The sequence below is a fragment of the Fukomys damarensis genome, unplaced genomic scaffold, assembly GCF_012274545.1.
Source record: "Fukomys damarensis isolate Sample0158 unplaced genomic scaffold, DMR_v1.0_HiC HiC_scaffold_23, whole genome shotgun sequence".
NCBI classification, from domain to species: domain Eukaryota; kingdom Metazoa; phylum Chordata; class Mammalia; order Rodentia; family Bathyergidae; genus Fukomys; species Fukomys damarensis.
Window position 1 is genome coordinate 36,293,619 of NW_022900935.1, and position 14,169 is coordinate 36,307,787.

At 43.8% G+C, this 14,169-nt stretch overlaps 1 long non-coding RNA gene across 5 annotated transcripts in view; it reads right to left on the reverse strand.

Annotated features, from left to right (window-relative positions):
* Positions 1 to 2,849: 2,849 nt before the first annotated feature.
* Positions 2,850 to 14,169, reverse strand: part of LOC104852700 — a 39,933-nt gene continuing 28,613 nt past the window's right edge. For 4 of the 5 annotated variants that reach the window (XR_004518620.1, XR_777567.2, XR_004518621.1 and 1 more), the window contains 4 exons: positions 9,266 to 10,403; positions 7,646 to 8,849; positions 6,660 to 6,868; positions 2,850 to 3,430 (listed from right to left, as the gene is read on the reverse strand). This is a non-coding gene — a long non-coding RNA (uncharacterized LOC104852700). The remainder of the gene's footprint in view (positions 3,431 to 6,659; positions 6,869 to 7,645; positions 8,850 to 9,265; positions 10,404 to 14,169) is intronic. The other variant, XR_004518618.1, reaches the window with a different exon arrangement.

Below are 14,169 nucleotides of genomic sequence, written 5' to 3' on the forward strand. Positions count from 1 at the left end.
GATAACAGTGTGAGACGTGAGTCAGGACCTCCAACCCCACTCCCCATGGGATCTGGGTATTGCCCTCCACTAAGGCCTGCAGTCCCCCAGCAGCCCACATAGGAATGCAGAGAGGGTGAGAGAAGGCTGCACCAGCCCCCAGTGCCCTTATAAATGTGTCTGAGAAAACTGCAGATGACAGGCAGCAAGCTCAGCAGCGGACTCGGCTCAGCCTCAGGTCTACACACAGTGAGGCCAGAGACCAGGGGCCCACTGCACAGGTGTGGGGATAAGGAGGACCACAGACCATGGGAAAAGCTAGAAAGAGTGCGGTGAGACTCCATGGACTGTGGAACCCTGGGGGATTTGTGGCTAAGTCCAGGTCTGTTGCTAATCTCTGTGAGAATTAAGACAGACTCTTAAGACTCCACCACACTGTCCTCTTGTTCATAACATTGGCATTATAACCCTTATTGTGAGGACTGAAGAAGACAGAGAAGACAAACCCACCTGTCACAGGGCAGGTGCAGGAGGGTGGCTCATAGTAGGTCCCCACAAGTCTCCCTTCCATGCTCACTCTCTGGGGGTGCCCAAAGCCCAACTCTGGTATTCTTTCCAGTGTGGGCACTTGACTCTGTACAACAATTGATTCAGTGCTTTGCTTTGTTTTCTCATTGTTCCATCTGAAGGAAAGGCACTGAGGGTTCTCTGAAGGGTGATTTCTCAATCCACTCATTTGTCTGCACTTGCCCAGAGGCTTGGGGCTGGAAGGGTGATTCCCGGAAGTTCTTTAAGTGCAGAGAGGATGGGAGGGTGGAGGGAGCTGTTCCAGGAAGGGTGCTCTTGCCAGCTGGGGAGAGAGTGGAGAACTTGGCCACTCTGAGTAATCATGTTGTCCATGCTCATCAGTGGGCTATTAGCATTTGAGTCTAAGCCAGTCTTTCTGTGGCATCCCGCAGGACTCTGGGTCTAATGCAACTTCTCCTTCCACATGCCCTTGTTATGAATTTCTCCACAAAGAGGACTAGAAGGCTTCTACTTCCTGTCCCAGAATGGGCCTTATAATAAGATAGTGTCATATTCCTTCAGGGGAGAGCATACTAAAGCTCCTCAGGAAGGATCTGAGCCCTAAGACCATGAGAGGACATTGCACCGCTTTTGAGTTTGTGACAATCCACGAGCCTCTTGGCATCTGCTATAGAGCCAGCTGTTGGGTTTTCTTGGGTGGGTAGGACCAAGGGAAGAGCATCACGTGAATGACAGGTATGAAGGAACAGCAGCCCTGGAAAGAGGGGGATGAGGACACTCACAGAACCTCAGTGACATCCTCTACTGGAGAACTTGGAGACAGCTTAGGAATGGAATCTGGATCAGGAGTAAAACTACCATAAGGGGTACCTGTCCTGGGCACCACATTGAGGTGGGAGCTTTTGTAGCTCATTTAGACTGGGCAGGAAACAGTTAAACTGTTAAATCTGAGCTTCTGCAGACAGCAGGAGTATTTGATGTTGCTGCACAGGAAGCTTGTCCTAGAGTGAATAATTCCTGCACAGCGGGGGAGCCTTTCTCAGGTTGAACTCTGTCTGGAAGCTGCTCTTTTCTTGTCAGAAAGCCAGAGCAATAGCTCTGGCTCTGCTCTCCCACCCACACCCCCGCCCCCCAGCCAAGAACACCACAAGGGCAACTCAACCCCAGCAGACACTCTCCGAGTGCAAGGAAGAGACCCAGAGAGCTACCACTCTGCTCCTTGCACAGTAGAGGAAAACAATTCTTCTTATTAGCTGCTGATAGCCATCTGGACCTTTAGTCCCCAGGGACAGGGAGACAGGGATTTCTCTACCACTGCCGTAAAAAATATTGCACACGGAAGCACTGTTTTGTCTGAGTGAGATATAAACAAGGAGGAACTTAAGGAGGAATGAGGGCACTGTACAAACAAGAGGACCAAGAAGAGAAGCCACTGAACCAGAGGGTTCTTGAACCCTTGGCAAGAGGCGAGTAGAACTGAGGCAGGGTGGTACTGGAGTGTGTCGAGCACGTTTGTGGATTCTAAGTCTCTTGTGCAAGCTGCATATTAATGTAGAGAAAGGAAGAGAAAAACTAAAAAAGCAAATCGTAACCAAGGTGCAATTCCAGATATTATTTCCCATGACTCTCTGGCCCTCAGGGAAGCCTAAAAATAATTATAATCAAAAGTCTTACAAGTAAACTCCTTTTAGGACATTGACTTGCCAAAGGTTGGCATCCTCTGGGGCCGCTCATATAATAAGAGTGATCTGTTTACTTCTCAGAGATACACCAGGAAATCATTTCACCAGGCCTAGGCTAACGAACTGCGGTTCAGGATTATCTACTGAGTTCCTCAAGGGCACGTAGTTTTTTATGTAGCAGAGACAGAATTTAAGTTCAAACATCGCTGCCCCATTTCCAAACCTGTGCCTTTTTCCCTGTTCTGTGCTCCAATGTGTGGAGTGTCCTCCCCAAGCAAAGTAAGCCACTCCAGAGGGAAGAACTACGACCAAAACAATGACGTAACGAAATAACACCAAAACAACAGGGAAAAACGTCTGAAAGCACATTTCAACAAAGAAGAAATGTGGATGGCAAGTAAGCACATACAATGCATGGCCTTGCTGTTTGCTAGGAAGACACTGCTTAGAGTGACAATGAAATGCCTCTACAGGCAGACCAGAAAGGCTGACGCTAAAAAAACGGGTCCTAGCAAGCCTCAGTAAGACCTGTGTGGAGCACCTGGAACTCTCTGGCATTGCCTGTGAGAATGTAGAACAGAGCAGCTGTTTTGGAGAACTGTGAGACAGTTTCCTAAAAGGCCAAACACAAATCTACTGTACAAGCAGCCATCGCATTGCTGGAGCTTTATTTAAATTAACTTGCCTACCTGAGCACATGGGCTTGGGTATGTACAGCAGCTGGGCTCTCATGCTGCCACACAGAAGAGTGTCTATACAATGGAATACTATAAATACAAAGTAACAAAATATTGATCCACTCATGTTGAATGCATCTCAGAATAATGGTGTGAAAGAAGGCAGACAGTGAACGAGTACAAACGATATGATTGTAACTACATAAAATTCTCAAAAATGCAAGTGGGCCAATGGTCATAGAAAGGACATTAGCTCCCTGGGAAAGGCAGTGAAATTGGAAAAGCAGTGGATTACAAAGAGCCATAAGGAAAATCTGAGTGGAGACCCCTTGCTTAAGTTGCAGTGATATTTATACAGGTAGAAATATAAGTAGAAACTCATCGGTGTTTCCTAGTTGTTGCAGGCCAGGTGAAACTCAAAAACATTGTGACATGGTAAGGGCGATGCCTCCTCTTGCACACAGCTGGCTGTAGCATCTGGAGATGGTGGAGCCTGAGAGCAAATGATGCACCTGACTCCAGTACTCGCTGTGGCAGGATCAGGGAAGCCAGCGTAAGGAGACCCTGCAGAGAGAGTGGAGGAACTGAGTGGCCAGGGAAGTCTGTGCTCCCAGCCAATCATCTGTCTGCCTGGGCCCCACCCTCCAGGAGGACTCCAGAATGGAGAACTCTGCTCTAGCGGATGTGCCATCCGATGCACTCCTGTTGTTTTAAGGGTTGAACAGGCAGGCTTGTGCATTTCTCTTGGTGGTACAAGGTGGCAGGAAAGACCATGAGAAGACTCGGGTTACTAGAAGCCAATGTCAGTGATGGGGCCAAAAAATTTTTTTTTTTTTTTTAGTTTGGACCCTTCTTTTTTAACAACAGTTTTTATGCTTTGTTTGATTTGTTTGTTTTGTTTTGTTTTGGGGACAGGCTGTAGCTATGTAGTTCAGGTTGACCTAGAACTTGTGGCAGTCCTCCTGCCTCAGCCTCCTAAGTGCCAAGACTACAGGCCTGCCCCACCGCACCTGGCAACAACAGTTTTTAATGTCAGCCTTGGGAACTCTGTGTCTCCTAACTCTTAGTGCATTGGCTTCTGCCCCTGAATTCGGACAACAGGCCGGAGCAGTGAGGCAAAGCTTATCTTTTTAACCATGCAGCTCCTCTGCACACGTCCTTATTTCTCCTCCTGTGTGTTTCTGAATTTCTCAGAAAGGAAACCCATAGAAGAATCACTCAGAAGAAAACTGAGCTTCAAGTTCCCCCGACTCTTTTGAATCCGCAAGATCCTGTTTGGTGTGCTAACTTTCAGGCTGGAATATATATAATCCTTTTAAATTTTGAGGCAGGGTCTTTCTAAGTCACTAAATTGCCTAGGCTAAGCTCAAACTTGCAGTCTCTCTGCCTCCACCTCCCAGAGTACTGTGGTTATAGGCGGTGCCAATATACCAGGCGAGCAAGGCTGTTTTTGTTTCTTGGTTTTTTTTTTTGTTTTTTTTTTTATACCGGGGATTGAACTCAGGACCTTACACTTTCGAGGCAATTGGTGAAACCACTGAGTTAAATTCCCAGCTAGGCTGTGTTCTTAAGGCATTTGATTCCTGATTCATCAGGTTCAGATTTTCTAAATAACTGCAGGTAGAAAGAAGCAAATTCTTTCAACAGTGCTGTAAACCAGTCCAGCTATTCTCTGTTTTTTATAAGACTGGCCCAGATCTACTTACCTGAAGAAACTGCCAAGTGCAACACCATTTAACATTTTTCTACCAGCAGTAACTAAAGTTTGGAAATAAGTAATTATTTTGTGGTCAATGTTCTGAATTCTAGTAGATGGCCAGTAATTCTTTAAACTATTGATGTTCTGCTCCCCACCAAGAAGTGCTAATATCCTGCCTCACTGTCTGTCCTCATGACTCCCTAGTCGGCCCCAAGCCAGCCAGTTTACAGTGGGACTCTGTCAGCTGCAGCATTGGGGAGCTGATGGAGGGGCTGTTCCTCTCCCTGACTTACTTGTCAGTATTCCATCAACTGGTAATAACGAACACCCATCTCAAATAAGATTAGGCAAAGGGGTACTCATTAGAAGGGTATAGGAGACCTGACATAACTGAAGAAGTAAGGCTTTCGACTTCCAAGGGCACCGACTGAGCCAGCTTTCTCTAAACTAAGTCTGCCCTATATCAAATGAATGCAAGACCAAACTGTAGTAAGGGCAGGGATGCCCATTTGCCTTGCTGACTCCTGAATCCAGCACTTAATGTCTCAGGAAGAGCATTTGATGTCTTTGGGGTTCTTCTTCAACCCCAGTATTCTTAGACTTTCCCTACTCTATCATCCACATGATGTACAGGGATCAATCCCAAGAAGCCAAGTTCATATTCTCTGATCTTCCCCTGGCCAGGATGAATGGTTACAGCCCTGGAATCAGAGCAGAATGTGACCAATCACATCTGTTCTGCAAGCAACTTGAACTGGGCTCCAAAGTCGGTTTCTTTTCTGGAAGTTGAATTTCTCACATAGAATTGCAGATAGGGGTGGAGACTATTTTTCAGAAGGAAAGGGAGAGCAGGCAGGAAAGATACAGAAGAGCAGGCAGACACCAAGGAGAAAATGCTTTCCAAATGGGACTGAGCTCCTAGCTCTAGGCCAGCGGCAGGCTCACTGGGTCTCTGTGATTAGGTTCCACGAGACACTCCTTACTTCTATAATGACTCCCCTCAGTCTTATAACTACTTCTAGTTCTTTTCTGATGTTTTTAACCACAAAATACTTTCCACTACCAAAATATGAAGACTGAGCATTCTGGAAGTAAACAGATTTATCTGTTGTCTTAGAAAATACACGGGCCAGCTCCAAAAAAGAGTATGGGCTTGGGAGCCAGATTGTATTTCAAGTCCTACATCTACAGTTTGTTAGTGATCAGATTTTGTCACATTATTTCACCCTGCACATTCACAACTATTTATTGGGCACCTACCATGTGCCAGACACTGTTCTGCTAGCTAAAGACGAAGGAATAAGAAAGACACTCTCTTTGCTCTTTTGAGTTTACCTTCGAGTACCTTCATTTGTTAAATGGCAATAATAATGTCTTATATTCTGTTGTCCATGAGTATTAAATGAAATGTTTCATGAAAAATATCTGTAAATAGTAGATGCTGAATAAGTCCTGATTTTCTTCCTTCTTTCTCTTTCTTATGCATTATTGGATGCTGGGGAGAAAAGCGCCCTGGCTTAGATTTAGGATTCTGGAATTCTAAAACTAGCCCAGCTCTTAATTAGCTGTTAACTAGCTGTGCCTCAACCTCTCTGGATCTTAATTTCCTCTGTAATAAAATAACGACATTATACTAAGTAATTTCCTTTTGTTTGGATGAGATTCTGTACTTCAAGTGAGTCACTAATACAGTACATGGGGGAAGACTGGATCTATTAGACTGTGCTTGGATTTTAAAACAAATTTATAGCTGATCTCTATAACAGAATGACTAAATTCCTGAGCACTGTGTTAAGTCCTCATGCTTTTTGCTTTAATTTCACCCTCTCTGAGGAAGGTATTATCACCCTCGCTGTGTATAGGGAACCCTAAACCTCAGAGAAGTGAACTTGGACAATGTTGCCAAGCTAGTCAGAAGCAAAAGTGGTATTGACTCCCACACTTGTCCTCTACACTTCTTGCCCTCTCTGCTGTTAGGTGGCAGAGCTTGTCCCAAGGCCAGTCAACATAAAGAGTGACGATAGAAATGAACCAGTACATCGTGTCAGCCAGGAGCATCTCCTGAAAGGTTCCAGGAGAAGACAGAGTCCCTACCTTGGTCCCCGTCCTGTGGCCAGTGCTTCTGTGCTTCCTCCTCCATGCCCACCTGCCTCTCCCTGCCCCCATTCCTGTGGGTGGCTCGGTGTGATTGACAGGAAACCAAACATTATTGTTCAGGAAAGATATGTTTTTTCAAATTGAACATCTGCTGCTTGTTTGGCTGGGAGTTTGGCAAGCATTTCAATTCGCCGTGGTGGTCAGACCTAGAGGAAATAATTAGGTGGTCATGGCAACCGGCATCCCAGGCACACCACACTGACGCCAAGGAGCAGGCATCAAATGGAGAGTCCAAACACCCACTCTGCCTTCAACCCTTTGACCTCTGTCCTCAGCAAGACCCCTGCTTCTTCAGGTCTAAAACTCTCAATATGAGAATGAAATTTTTAATTCCACATGAAAATATAATGGGTCCTGAGATCCAAACAGCACCTAGACAGGGGGCACAGAGACCACAAGTTACACCAAGCAGAGCAAGACTAAAGGGGTGGACATGTGGTCATGAGTAAAACGTCCACCATGTGCCTGGAACTGTGCAATGTGTTTTATGACATGGCCTTGGTTGATCCTCACAGCATTTGTCATTAGACAGGGGAAGAAACCTAGGCACTAGACAGTGTAGGATCTCAATTCTGAACTTTCCTTTATGCTTACACCAAACACCACTGGTCCCTTCTCCAGAAAGGGGTTGGGGGAGGTACTAGTGCTTCCCATGATCTGCTGCCCACCTGGTAGACGTCCATCTGCTGTCACCCATCCTATACCACTCTAGCAGGCTACATACTTTTTCTTTGCCCCAGATATTTTAAACCCATATTTTTAAACCCATGCTTTTCTGCTATGTTCTGGGCAGTGTATGACAGCTAGGTCTGAGCCCAGTTTTCTTCTTTGCTTTATTGAGGAGATGACAGAACTTGCACGATGCCCTCCTGTTCCTGAAATGTACAGCTCACCTTTGACTCAAATGCCAGATTGGTTGTTACCTTGATTCAACTTTGAAAATTTCTGTTCCCCATGGGCAGGCTCAGGAAAAATCCCAGTCTTCAGAGACTTGCTCCTTTTTTTCCACACCCCTGCAATGCATTCAGTCTTAGGAGATCATACACCTTTTGCTTTGTGAGAGCAAATTACTTGGCACTTTATATACAACAAGCTCTAGAAATAAAAACTTCTGATAATCCCTAACATAGGAGTCCAAGGATTTGCATTTGAGTCTTTTTTCTGCCACTCTTTAGCCGTGTTATTCTTACAGCATCACTGACAATTGATGTGTGAAATAAAAGACCAGAAAAACTTCAGCTAAAGATGCCTCTCAGTCCTGTAATGTGGTAATTCAAGTTTTTCTTCTAGCAAGTAAAATTCAGGTTCCACTCAAAAGGTACAGTTGTTCAACCTGTTCCTCACTTCAGCATGGCCTGGGTCACCTCTCTGATGCAAATCGAGACTCTGCCTTCAAGGTTTTGATTTTTCTATTTTATGTTTTCTCCTAGTTTTAGACAGGTGACTTATGAGTATTTAGACAGCGGTCTGCATGTCTCCCAGTGAGCAGCATGTTGGCTGGAAGACTTCCAGAGATGCCAACGACGCAGTGAAGGAAGTAAAGAAGTGAAGTGATGCCTCTTGGTAGAAGGCAAGCGCTTCCTGAGTTACGCTGCCCTGGCTGTTACTATAGTTCACCCTGCCTTGACCCCGGTGGGTGACGGAGCAAGGTCATGGACTTGACTTGACTCTGTCACTCATGGGCCAGGACTTGGGCCAGCACGCAATGCCTCCCAGCTTCAGTGTCCTTTTCTGTGAAATCTGAATACTGGCACCTTGGTGGTGGTTCTCCTGAGGCTTTCACTCATTCTTGACTCAGACCCATGGCTCTGACCAGCACTTGCACCCACTGTGTTGAGAGTGAACTGTGTTGTGATGAAGTCCTGGGAATTTCTCTTGAGGGAAATGGCTCTTTGGGGAAAAAAAACAGAGTGCTCACTCACACAGACACAGAAGAAGACACAGCCTTTCTCCCACTCTTTCCCCAGATCCCAGACACTGAAGAAACTAAATGTGAAACCTGGAGTTGTTACAGTCCTCTTCTGACCATGAAGAGGAAGCCAAGAGATGCTGCTGAGCTGTAGCCAAAAAGCCACTGATTTACTTAATTAAACCAATGCTGGAGCTAAGCTGTCTCTGCACATCTTACTGTAAGAAACAACAGATGTCTTTGTTATATGAGGTAATTTTACTTTGAACCTTCAGATTTTGGGGACCCCTCTCATCTTATTCGAAAACCCTGTGACCCCGGCTTAAGAATTGGCCAGAGTGGTTTCCAAGCCTTATTTTGCCACTTAATTAGCCCTGTGAACTTGACAAGGTGCTTCTCAAACCCTAGCTTGCATTGGAATCACGAGGGGGTATGGGGGTGTTAAAGCCCCGGGTTCTCCCCAGAGACTCGTATTCACTAGGTTTGCGGGGTTGCTCACACAACCACACTCTCCTGGACCTAGCTGTGCCCATCTTTACATGGACAAGCCAGCATGCCCAGGTAGGCTTTGTGAGGGTTAACCACAACGATACAGGTTCCGTGTGTGGCACAGAATCATGCCTCAGAGATAGACCTTTATCATCAGCTCAGGAAACGTGAATCTTGCAGTCGAGGGCTTTGTGGGAATTTCAGGTACAGACTAATTCTCCTGGAGTCCTGGGGCCGTGGAAAGCCGTCCTTCCCGGACAGAAGAGCCAAAAGAAACCTGTTGACTGGGAATATTAATGAGGTGGCCCAGGAGAATGACATGAGTGATTTGCTGAGATTATTGAAAATCGTCCAAGAAGTAGATGGTTAGGGGGAAAAAAATGACCTTCACTTATCAGCTCTCCATCTCAATGGTTCGTGGTGTGTCTGAGTATTATCCAAGTGATTCAAGAGGTGAGACCTTGAAAGGGGATGCAGGTGGGAGTGAGACTGGCTGCCTTTAAAAGAGGGAAGGCAATAAAAGATTAGTTACTAAATAAATGAAGTTCAGGAAATGATCCAATGTCTTGGAAGTGTTCAATCATGAGAGATGGGAGGCTTCTAACCTTGTGGAGTCCAAGGAAGCCGTACATATACTTCAGGGAAGCCATCCTCTTTTTTTTTAGGGTAAGGACAAATTTAAAAGGCTGAGAAATATGAACTTTGAAAAAATTTCCACGTACTCTTCTATTCCTAAAAAGCCCAATGCATCTTACTTTTTAAACTGACTTCTTAAACTGCAGTAATGCTTCTATTGCTCTCATCATTGCTATTTATTATAAACATCCGTATGCTTTCATGCCATTCTCTCAAAAGAGTCAGGTAGGTATTAATAGCACTGTCTAACAGATAGAGAACTACAGACTGCAAACATTTACATGACATTTACATCCACAGCCGTGGATATGCTGTTGTGAAATTTGTACTAAGACTCAATACTCTCTCCAATGTACCATGCTGCCTTTGTGAACAGTGGAAAACTGTCTTTAAAGGTAATTGGCATGACTCACATGTTAATCATTCTTTTCCTGTCAATGGTTTCCCAAACCTTTCTCACCCACCCATTTCTCATAAGCAGTCTACCTTCATTTTTATTTCCCCTCTCTTTGTTTATTTTCATTACCTTCCATTTCCAGAGCACATTTCACATTTCCCCACTGCCTCTCACCTTCTGGCTCTCCTGTGTGTACCTGTGCAGCCCCGGAGGGTGAGGACCCCATGTCGCAGAGCTGGGAATTCACCATCTGTGACGTACAGAAATTAGGTATTAGTATCTGCATGCGAAAGCGAGGAAACTGAATCCACAAAATAAATAAGAAACATGTCCAAGTCCTCAGAGTTAACACTGTTCGGGTTTTAAAGACTTCCTTTTCTCTAGTGCTTATTTTGAGTTGCCTCAAAGCCTGAGTTTGAGAAGTCACATTTTGCCCTTGATCAAATTGACCTTAAGCACATTTCCCATTTTCTGTGGTCTGATTCCTCTTCTGTAAAATGGAATTTCTCTATATGCTAAATGAGATAGCATGTGTAAAATATTTGCCATCATAACTGTGGCAGAAGGAATTGTAAGTTTTATTTACATACATGTGTGTACCCATTCACATACATCTATGTTTATATATTGATAATCATTGTTGCTGTATGTTTTCACTGTTTAGTGTTTAATGCTTTGTAGCCTTCATTTGTCTTATGCTTAAAATATTCATATTGAAGTACATAATACATACAGAAATATGTGCATATGAGAAAGGTATGGCTCATTATGTTTCTGTTAGCTGAACAACTCTTAGTAATGAATACTCAAATGATCAAGTAAAATGCTACTAAAGCCCAGAAGCCCAATTATGCCTCTGCCCATATGTCTGACACTGTTCACCTTCCAAGCCAGCATCAGGTTGAGACCAGTTGTGTCCACTGTTGTACTTTCTGTATGCATAGACATGCAGTGTTACACGCTTTCATATCTGGATTCTTTTGTCAACGTGATGTTTGTGTTATCCACAGCGCTGCATGCAACTGTCGTTTGTCATTCCTACTGCTATATAATACTCGTTGTATGAATATGCTTTGTTCCTCCACTCTACTCTTCATGGGCTGATTTAACTTTTAAAGCACCTAATAAGCTAGAAAGCAAAGTCCTGCAGTCCTCATTTACTAACGAAGAAACTAAAGTCCAGAAAGACAATTTTATTTGTGGAAGTTTAAATAAACAGTGCCAGGACTAGGGCCCAGAATTCTTGCCCTCTGGCTTTCAAATTTCAGTCTCCAGTAGTTGTCGGAATGTTTCAGAGCGTGAGTTGGAAGACCGAAAGGTCTCCCCCAAAAACTTGAGGGAACTAGAGAAAAATGTCCAAGGTCAATGATGAAGACTTGGACCCTCCTTCAAGGTGCAAAAGGAAAGACTTCTTCTTTCCCTTTTCATTCCATCCAGGTTACATGTATATTTGTTGGTGCCACTCACTTCTGGGACAGGTCTTTCCTCTTCAGAGTGTAGCAAAATCACCCAAGGACACACTCAGAACTGTGCTCATGAATCCACTAGGCCTTCCTTTTTTCTTTGTTTGTTTGGTTTGGTTTGGTTTGGTTTGGTACTGGGGATCGAACTTGGGACCTTGCGTTTGTGAAGCAGGTGGCAGCACCCCTGAGCTAAATCTAGGCATTTCTTAATCCTTCAAATTAACATGGAAGTTACCTACCATAGGTATCCAAGTCACTTGGCTATATATGCAAATGTATTTATGGCCTCTATTTTGTTCTACACCTTTATGCCTTTTCCAGTAATTGCCTGTTTTGACTACTCTAACTTTGCTGTAAGTTCTGAATTCAAAAAGTTGAGATCTCTTCTGACTTTGCTCTCTTCCTTTTCAAGATTGTTTGGGTTAGTCAGGTCCAGTGAGATGCCATATGAATTTCAGCGGGAGTTTTTAGAGAAAAACTTTTTAATTCTGCAAAAACATGTTATTGAGATTTTAATAGGGATTACATTAAATCTATAGATTGCCTTGACTAGTTTTAGCCTCTTAACAATAGTAAATCTTTTCAGTGACCAAAACAGAATGTTTCCCATTTATTTGTGCCTTTTTAAATTTTTTTCAGCTATGTTTTATAGTTTTCAGTATACAAGTATTTTGTTTTCTTGCTTAATTTTATTCTTGTTTTATTCTTGCTTGATGCTTTTAGAAATTGAATTGCTTTGTTACTTTTCTTTCTTGATTGTTCATTGGTAATGTACAGAAATGCAACTGATTTTTGTGTGTGGATTTTGTATTTAGCAACCTTGCTAATTCATTTATCAGTTCTAAAAGCTTTTGTGGGATCTTAAGAGTTTTCTAGATATAAGATCATATCATCTGCAAAGACATGCAGTTTTACTTCAAAATTCCCTAGGTGAATGCCTTCGTTTTTCTTGCCTTATGGCCCTAGCTAGGAATTCACTATTGTACTGAATAGAAGCAGTGAAAGCAGGCGCCCTTGTCTTGCTACCTGTCTTAGAGGAAAAGCTTTCAGTTTTTGAGTATGATTGTTGGCTACAGGCTTTTCCTATGAAGCCTTCATTGTGTTGAAATAGTTTCCTTCCATTTCTAGTGGGGGTTTTTTTTTTTTGACTGAAGATTCACATTTTAAAAAAATAGTATGTTGACTAAGTAGAGAATGGATTGGATGGAAATGAGCCAATAGGAGAGAGACCCTTTGGGAAACTGTTATAACAATTTAAGTAAAACATGATATAGTCACAAATCAGTGTAATACTGAAAAGGGGAATAGTTAAAAGACCTTTAGGAAGGACAAACAGATCTTCACGGCTAATTGGATATGCTAGAAAAGGAGGGGTCAAGGATGCTTTTCAGGCTCTGACGTAGGGGACTAGATAAAGGAATCCTGGAAAGGGTAGTTTTGTGAGGGATGATGATGAATTGACTAAGGATGAGGCACTGGGGAATAAGCAATTAGAAGAGTCAGAAGCTTGAAGAGAAAGGTATGGACTGGAGATGAAATCTTGAAGTAGCTCCACCCAAGCAGTGTCAGACCATATACACAGAGGAGCTGAGCAAGAGTTACCAGAACGAACATCTAGAGAGGCCAGACAGGTAACAGCTTAAATTAATGGAGCCTGATGAAATCCCATGAGAAAGCCCTGGGGACTGGGGTGATGAAGACATATGCTTTGCCCAAAGGCTTTCCAGATTACTGGCTTGTGTCCTGGCCCATCCTGTTCCATATTTTCCCTTATGAACCTAAATGAATAGGTTCATCATCTCATTGGAATTTCAGAGAGTGCATTAGACCAGTGGGGAGGTAAAAGGAGACAGGAGAGGCCCCTTCTCCCCAGCAGTTTTAACATGAGCCCACAAAGGCATATGTGGCTCCAAATGCAGTTGGTTGCATTCTTTGCAATGCTCCTTACGAACTTTGCTCAGAGAAATGGCCTTCGGGAGGTAAAAGTTAGGAGCCTGGAGGGCCTTAACATGGGAGAGCCAAGAAAGCTCACAACCAAGGCCAGAAAGCCTGGCTCCTGTTTCAGAACCTGGAAGCCTAGCCCTTCAAAACATCAACATATTAATGACTTGCTGAAGGTTTGGCTTCTTGAGAATGCAACATTGGGAAAGAAAAGCTTATTTGTGTTGTCTTTAGTACATAGAAAAACACAGTCATTGCAGAGAGGTCTGGGCATCTAGACTAGGAAGACCCCCCACACACCAGAGTGAGTTTCTGAATCTAGTTCTTGAATCTGCTTGAATCTGATGCTCCAGAGGGACTTGGGCCTGAACAGCCTGAGGTCAGCATCTCTGTTGTTATTTTTCCTACAAACAGAGGCCAACTAGTCCAGGAGACGATAAAAATTAGCTTGAGCTGTTAGGGCTATTTGTGTGACTTATTGGATTGTGGAATTTTAGCAAGGCTGTGGTTTTGTCCCTTTGATAGCTACGTAGGCCAGGTAAGAGATTATAGGGAACTCTTTCAAGTGGCAGAAATAATTAGCTCCACTAATCAAACAGCAAACAAACACAC